Source organism: Nycticebus coucang, chromosome 2, assembly GCF_027406575.1.
Source record: "Nycticebus coucang isolate mNycCou1 chromosome 2, mNycCou1.pri, whole genome shotgun sequence".
Taxonomy (NCBI): domain Eukaryota; kingdom Metazoa; phylum Chordata; class Mammalia; order Primates; family Lorisidae; genus Nycticebus; species Nycticebus coucang.
Genome location: NC_069781.1, coordinates 133,193,487 through 133,201,100, shown reverse-complemented (window position 1 = coordinate 133,201,100; position 7,614 = coordinate 133,193,487). Strand labels below are relative to the sequence as shown.

The window sequence follows — 7,614 nt, the reverse complement described above, 5'->3', positions numbered from 1 at the left end:
AAACCTCCCCAAACTGCCAATTCAGCTCTGAGAGCTGAATTCAGCACCCCCAGACTGGGCCTGCCAAATACCCTTGCCCACCTCTTATCTCCTCAGCCCCGTTTCACCCTGTCCCAGCCTAGGACACTCTTCCTCCAGATCTTTACACTTTTGCCTCTTTCTGAAGCCTTGGCTCAAACATCTCTTCCCGGAGGCCTTCCCTGACTGCCTAGGAATGGTGTCCTTTCCTTCCCTAGCAGACCCACATTTTTCCAGGACACTTACAGTGACCTGAGCTTTTCTCAGAAACTGGCTATTTACCCACGTACTTTCTGCCTCCCTCACTACGGCCCAGAGCATTGGAAGAGGCCCTGCACCCAGTGGGTGCTCAGTCAGTATCCGAGGAATAAATGAGCAAATGTCTGGGGCATGATCCAGCTCCACAAAAGAGACTTTCCTTTTCACTTTCCTAAAACATCCCTATCATAACCTTGCTCCCTACTTGCCTGCCTGGCTCAGGAGCTCCTAGCCTCGAGCTGCTGGGAAGGGCCACTGGCAGCTCTCCCTTTGCCAAGTGGAGCCCCTGGGAAGAGCCGGTAACCTGCAGGCCAGGCCGGCACCTGGCACTTGGCTCCCGTTGGGCCCTGCTCCCAGTTGCATCATGTGCCATTGAGGGACAGCACTAACCTTCCTCCAGGTATTAAATGACTTTTTCCCTAGCAATGTTTGTTTTAGGGATTAAAGTTAGTGGAGGAGACTATAATTTCCAGAATCATCTGTTCCTTTCCTGGCAGCCAGCATGACATTTGTTATTTTATTTTGCCAAGGCCTGATAATACTGTTCCAGACATGTTGGCTCCATGGTGTCACCCAGCAGGAAGGCTCTCTGGTGCCTGTCCCTGCCTTGCTATGGGCTCTCTCAGCTTCAGCAACCAGGCCAAGCCCACCATACTCACCGTCCCTTTATCTCCCTTCTTAGGTCAATCATTTTCTCCTTTTTTAATGTTTTATTTTCTCTCTCTCTCTCTCTTTTTTTTTTTTTTTTTTGGTTCTTGTTTCAAGTACTACAGTGATCCTTTATTCATCTAGACAGCCAAGAAAAAGTCTACTAGGCCAGGCTTGGCTCACACCTGTAATCCCAGCACTCTGGGAGAACAAGACAGGAGAATCTCTTGAGGCCAGTACTTCAAGACCAGCCTGAGCAAGAGCAAGACACCATCCCCACCTCTCCCACCCTACCTTTCCATGTCTACAAAAAATACAAAACTTAGTAGGCTGTGCTGGATCCTACCTGTACTCCTATTAGGGAGGCTGAGGCAGGAAGATCACTTGAGCCAAGGAGGATGAGGTTGCAATGAGCTCTGATGACAGCAGCACTGTACTCTACCACAGATCAAGGCTGTCTCAAAAAAAAGGAAATGGGATACTCCATGCTAGTGAATTTTCAAAATAATATCCTTTAAGCACTAAAACCTTAAACAATTAAATATATTTTAAAAATAAGCTGTATTAAGGTGTAACTGCCACACTATAAACTACATGAATTTAAAGTATACAACCTGGTCAGGTGCAATGGCTCACAGCACTCTGGGAGGCCAAGGTGGATGGATTGCTTGAGCTCAGGAGTTCGAAACCAGCCTGAGCAAGAGAGACCCCATCTCTAAAAAAATAGCCGGGCGTTGTGGCAGGTGCCTATAATCCCACTTACTCCGGAGGGTGAGGCAAGAGAATCACTTGAGCCCAAGAGTTTGAGGTTGCTGTGAGCTGTAATGCCACGGTACTCTACTGAGGGTGACAAAGTGCAACTCTGTCTCAGAAAAATAAAATAAAGTATACAACCTGATGTGTTTTGACATACATACATATGCACACCCATGAAACCATCACCACAATTGAGATAATGAATTATCCATCATCCCCAAAAGTTCCCTCCCGCCTTTCCCTTTCTCTTTCCCCAAACCACCACTGATTTGTTTTCTGATTAGGTATTTAGTACTGTGGCTCACTCATCTCCCTACTTTAGAAAGCTGAGTAGGATCAACATGACAGATCCTTGCCCTGATTCAGCGTTACCAGTACCATTCCTGAAAGATGTCCTCGGGTGTTGGGAAGATGCAGAAGATTATCTGCCCTGAGCACTAGCTGGCCCTGCCACACTGAGTGGTTTCAGGTCTGGGAGCACTCCCCCTCACTTGACAAACTGCTGCCTTGAATCCTGCACATTAGCCCCTCCGTGATACACCTGATCTCATGCTGCATCAGTGTTTCTCAGCTGGGAGTGATTTTTGTCCCTTTAGGGCATTTGGTAGTGCCCAGAGATCTTTCTGGTTGTCCTTGTGGGAGTGGGTGTGCCCCTGGCATTAGCGTTTGCAGACCAGAGACACGGCGAGACATTCTGAAATATACAGGACCGTCCCCACAACAGAGAACTGTCCATCCCAAGCTGTCCATAGTGCTGAGGCTAAGAAATCCTGTTCTGGATGACAAACCTATTGAAACCCCAGAAGTTATGATGATTGACTATTTTTAACTTTTCTATATCAAGAGGAAGGAGGAAGGGTAGCAGCTTATTGGAACTATAAGGCCACAGAGGCCACAGACCTGGGAGATGCCCCTTGCAGCTCCACCAAAGGTGGTCTCTGGCTTCCTACAGGCAAGCTCTAAGGGACGCGGCTCTGAGGCACCAGGGACAGGTGTTCAGAAGTTGTCCAGTGAATGTTCACCAGACTAGACTGCACCCGAAGCATTTATCAGGTGCCTCACTGTAGGTAGTGCCGGCTGGGCACAGAAGGCAAGCAGAAAACACAGGGCTGGAGCTGGTGGACGAAGGCCACTAAGCCAAGTGACTGGATGTGGCAAAGGCGGGCAGTAAAAAGGTAAATGCAGGGCCGGGCACAGTGGCTCATGCCTGTAATCTCAGCACTCTGGGAGGCCGAGGCAGGTGGATCACCTGAGCTCACAAGTTCGAGACTAGCCTGAGCTACAGGGAGACCCTACCTCTAAAACTAGCGAGGTATTGTGGTGGCTGCGTGTAATCCCAGCTATCAGGAAGCTGAGGCAAGAGAACTCAATTGCTTAAGCCCAAGAGTTTGAGGTTGCTGTGAGCTGTGACGGCATAGCACTCAACTGAGGGTGACACAGGGAGACTTAGTTTCAAAAATAAATAAATAAGGTAAGTGCAGACCCACCCTATAAATGGGGAGGGGCTGGCCATGCTGGGACCTAGTCCCAATGTGACCAGAGACGTCACCACTGAATTATGAATAGCTCTTCACCCCACACACAGACACCCTGTCCGCCTGTCATATAAAGTGGTATAGCTTCCAAAGTGGTATAGCCAGAATTGGAAGGACTGCATATGCTAGGCAGGGGCCTGAGTGTTACTGTAGCAGGGAAGTAGCATGGCAGGGGGATCCTAGGTGCTCTAGAGCGGGGTGGTGAAGTATGGCACACTTCACTTAATTCTGCAGGACCTAAAGGTTTCATTATTATATATATATATATATTTTTTTTTTAATTTTACTACATAAACTCAACCAAGTGGTTCAATTATAAAATTTTTTTTTTTTTTTTGTAGAGACAGAGTCTCACTTTATGGCCCTCGGTAGAGTGCCGTGGCCTCACACAGCTCACAGCAACCTCCAACTCCTGAGCTTAAGTGATTCTCTTGCCTCAGCCTCCCAAGTAGCTGGGACTACAGGCGCCTGCCACAACGCCCGGCTATTTTTTGGTTGCAGTTTGGCCGGGGCCGGGTTTGAACCCGCCACCCTCGGTACATGGGGCCGGCGCCCTACCAACTGAGCCACATGCGCCGCCCCAATTATAAAATTTTAACAACGGATCAGGCAAATACACAGAAAACAAATATAAAACTCACGGGCTCATATAAAAGAGCTAACTCTCACACTTGCTTTACTGGTATCTGTGGTGAGGCCTTTAAGATGTCTTTGCCAAGGCTCAAGCGGCTATGGTACCAGCCACATACACCAGAGCTGGTGGGTTTGAATCCAGCCTGGGCCTGCCAAACAATAATGACAACTACAACCAAAAAATAGCCCAGCATTGGGGTGGGCGCCTGTAATCGCTTAAGCCTAGGAGTTGGAGGTTGCTATGAGCTGTGACGCCATGGCCCTCTAACCAGGGCGACAGCTTGAGGCTCTGTCTCAAAAAAAGAAAAAAAAGATGTCTTTGCCATGATGTGTAATTTTGGGTGAGAACCAAGGGGAAGTACGTGGGTGGTAAAGACGACTTTCCTTGGGAGCATCAGTCTTACCGTATTTGTCACCCAAGGGGTTTCCTTTAGCTTCAGAGGTCTCACTCTTAGTGTGTACCTTGATTTGGTAACAGATTAATTCTTTGATCTGTAGAAAGTTTTCTGATAGGTTAGTGACTTGGTTCTATTGTTGATCAGTGTTCTTTCAGCTGTCATTGAAAATTCTTTGTTTCCATTAAGGGGAATTCAGAGGTCTTGACAAAAGCAAGAAAAGTCAGGTGGTCAATAAGTCATAAAGGCTGTCACCTGAGAGGAGCTGAAGCGGTCAGTGTCCAGGTTTAATTATTATATTATAAAAGTTACTGTAGGGCTGGGCTCAGTGGCTCATGATTGTAATCCCAATACTGTGGAAGGCCAAGGTGGGTGGATTGCCTGAGCTCAGAAGTTCGAGACCAGCCTTAGCGAGAGTGAGACCCCAGTCTCTAAGAAAAATAGCTGGGCATTGTGGTGGGCACTTGTGGTCCCAGCTACTGGGTAGACTGAGGCAAGAGGAATGCTTGAGCCCAAGAGTTTGAGGTTGCTGTGAGTTATGACTCCAGGTCACTTTACCAGGGGCAAGAAATTGAGACTTTATCTAAAAAAAAAAAAAAAAAGTTATTGTAGACATTCTGAAAAATGCAGATAAGCAAAAAATAAATAAATAGCTCTCAAAACTGACCCTTTCAGAGAAAACAACTAAATTTTGTTGTGCACCCTTCTCTACAAGTATGAATGTACAGACATTTTGATTAAAAGCTGGAGTGGGTGCTGCTGCTGAAGGCTTTGTTTGAGATGCCTGAGGTGGTGCAGAGATCTGACGACTTCTAGAGTCCCCACAGGGTAACAGCAAAACACTCTATGGGGTAACAGAAGCACTAGGAGTCAGAGTGACTCCAAAGACTGTGGCTACTCAGGAGTCTCCAATCCAAGGATAAAGAGAGGCCTGGTAGGCAGGATCTGCCCTCCAAAGCCCTGCTGGGTAGATGGGAACCTCTTCCCAGCCCCTCCCTGCCTGATACATCACGTCTTCCTTTCCTATCCATCTCCAGACTCCTATAACATGCCCAAGTCCTACCAATTACTAAGGTGAAGTGATACAGTGGTATTGCAGAGGACCATGGGCTCTCACTCACTTCCTGTCAAGTCCTGAGACTTGCTCCAGGGACAGTTTATCTGTTAGAGGTGATAAAGAGAACAATACCTGTCCATAGGACATGCTTCCATGAGATAAAAGGAGAAGTCACCAGCTGTGGCAAAATGGGATTCTCTCCAGAGGGGTCTCTGGAGAGTGGCTTTCCAATTCTTTTTAGCAGAACTGTTGTAAAATACAATCTTACATGAAACCTCAAAATATGAGAGGGACAAAAGCAGAGAAGTTCTGGGTAAAGCAAGGACAGGTGCTCACCTGCCCAATCCCTTCATTCATCTCTCTCAGTGACACACCTCTGAGCAACACAATTTGAAGAGTTAGGCCTCCTGCTGACGGCCTGACTGGAGGGAGAAAGCTGGCCTGGTAGATCTGGCTAGGTGGCAGCTGAGTTGGGGCAGCCCCTACCACTACCCCAAGGCCTACTATGGCTCCCCTTAGGCTGGCTCCAGGACAGAGAGCCCCTGAGACAGCCTGAACTGCTCTTTTCTTGGGCTGACTTATCTCATAAGCCAGAGGGCACTAGGGACTCCTAGGTTAGGTGGGGCCAGCCCTGTCCCTATTTCCCCTCAGTGGGGTTCTCTTGCTCACAGCCTGAGGAAGAGCTGTGACTCATTTCCTGCCTGTCTGACTATGGGAGTATTACTTTCCCAGGGTGGCTCTGGTTGGGGCTGCCCTAGTCAATAAGCCTCAGCTTCTGGTAAGGGGTGAGACCCCTCTCAAGAAGGGGGCAACCAGGCTTATCTCCCAGTTCATCTTGAAGGACCCCACATTCTTTCCCAGGTTTCCAGTTTTTGCAATGTGTGTAAGGTGCCCCAATATCACCCATCCCATTAATTGAATATTATCTCCATTTTCCAGAGGGGTTAACTGAGAACTTAAGCAACCTAAGGTGGGGCAGTACAAAATATTGTCAAAGGAAGTTGAGCCTCTTTGCAGATTGACTTTTCACATGAGTTACCTTAGGAATATTATTTAACCTCCCTGGGCCTAAGTTTGCTCTTCTGTAGGCTGTAGAGTGATACATAAAGGGCAACTTAAGGAAAATGTATGGGACCCTCTTCAAGGGGCTGGTAGTGAGCCCCTTGGAAAGAGCTCACTGTTAAGTCCTCAGGGGAACTTTGGTGAGATTGGCCAGTCCCTGAGGCAGGACAACACTGCGCCCAGGTTGTCTCTCAGGGGGGTGTACAGCTGGGCCATGTGGTTCTGCCACCTTGGAACAACTCAGCCTGGGAAACTCTGCCACATTTTCCCTCTTTTCTTTCTAGGTGAAGCTGTTTGCCCTGCTAAGCAGCACTTCCTGCCGTTTCACACCATGTGCTGCTCTAACGTCTACTAGTCTGGGAATCTGGGCAAATTATTTAAACTTTATGCGCCTCAGTTTCCTTATCTGTAAAATGGGATTAATAATGTCATCTTGAAAGGATTATGTGGATTAAATAATGTACTTAAGGAGGAGATAACGTAAACTGGCCAGGTGCCTGGCATACAGTTGGTTTAAGAAAGCTAAAAAAAATAAAAGGAGGTGGACTAGTTCTGGTGACATATCCATCTGTCTCTATAGATGCAAATAAAATCGTGACTCCTCCAACAGCAGGCCGCGAGGAAGCTCGCCTGCCTCAGCGAGAGCCCCAGGTCCGCCATGCCAGGCACCTAGCCCTGCCGCGCGCGAACTCGTGGCTCCGGCGTGGGAAAGCGGGGAAAGAGGGCCGGCCCCCAGGGTCTGGCCAGGGCTAGCTCGCACTGACTCTCCAAGCCCTTTCCATCCTCTCGGTTCCAGGGGTCTCCATGGCTGGCTGCCCGGGGAGCTCGCGACGCGAGAAGCCGAGCCCGGGGAGGGAGCGCGGTCAGCGGGGCCTGGGGGACGCGCCGGGCGGCCGCGAGGGTTTTGGGATCCTCGGCCCCACTTCCTACCTGCCCCTGCCAGAAGTCGGAGGCAGCGGGCGCCCCAGAAGGCCGCAGAGCCGCTCAGGGCCGGGCGCGCAGCGCTCACGCTCCGAACGCGAGGCCGGGCAGCATGGGTCGAGGGCCGGGGCCGCGGCGGCAGCAGCAGCGGCGGCCGGGGGAGCGCGGAGGTGGCGCCGCGAGGGGGAGGGGCGCGGCGGCGGCAGCGGAGGAGGAGGAGCCCGGGCCGCCGCCGCCGCCGCCGCCGCCGCTGACAGCGGCCCGAGTAAACAAGCCGCGCTGCCGCGGCCCGGCCGCTGCCCCAGCCTGCGCCGGAGCCAGAGCAGAGGCC

At 50.1% G+C, this 7,614-nt stretch overlaps 1 long non-coding RNA gene across 1 annotated transcript; it reads right to left on the bottom strand.

Moving 5' to 3' along the window:
* Nucleotides 1-1,265: 1,265 nt before the first annotated feature.
* On the bottom strand, nt 1,266-7,425 carry LOC128579784 (uncharacterized). Its single transcript, XR_008378264.1, has 3 exons — nt 7,293-7,425; nt 4,253-4,826; nt 1,266-1,378 (listed from the first exon to the last, which is right to left on the bottom strand). It is a non-coding gene; the product is annotated as an uncharacterized LOC128579784 (long non-coding RNA).
* Nucleotides 7,426-7,614: the final 189 nt, after the last annotated feature.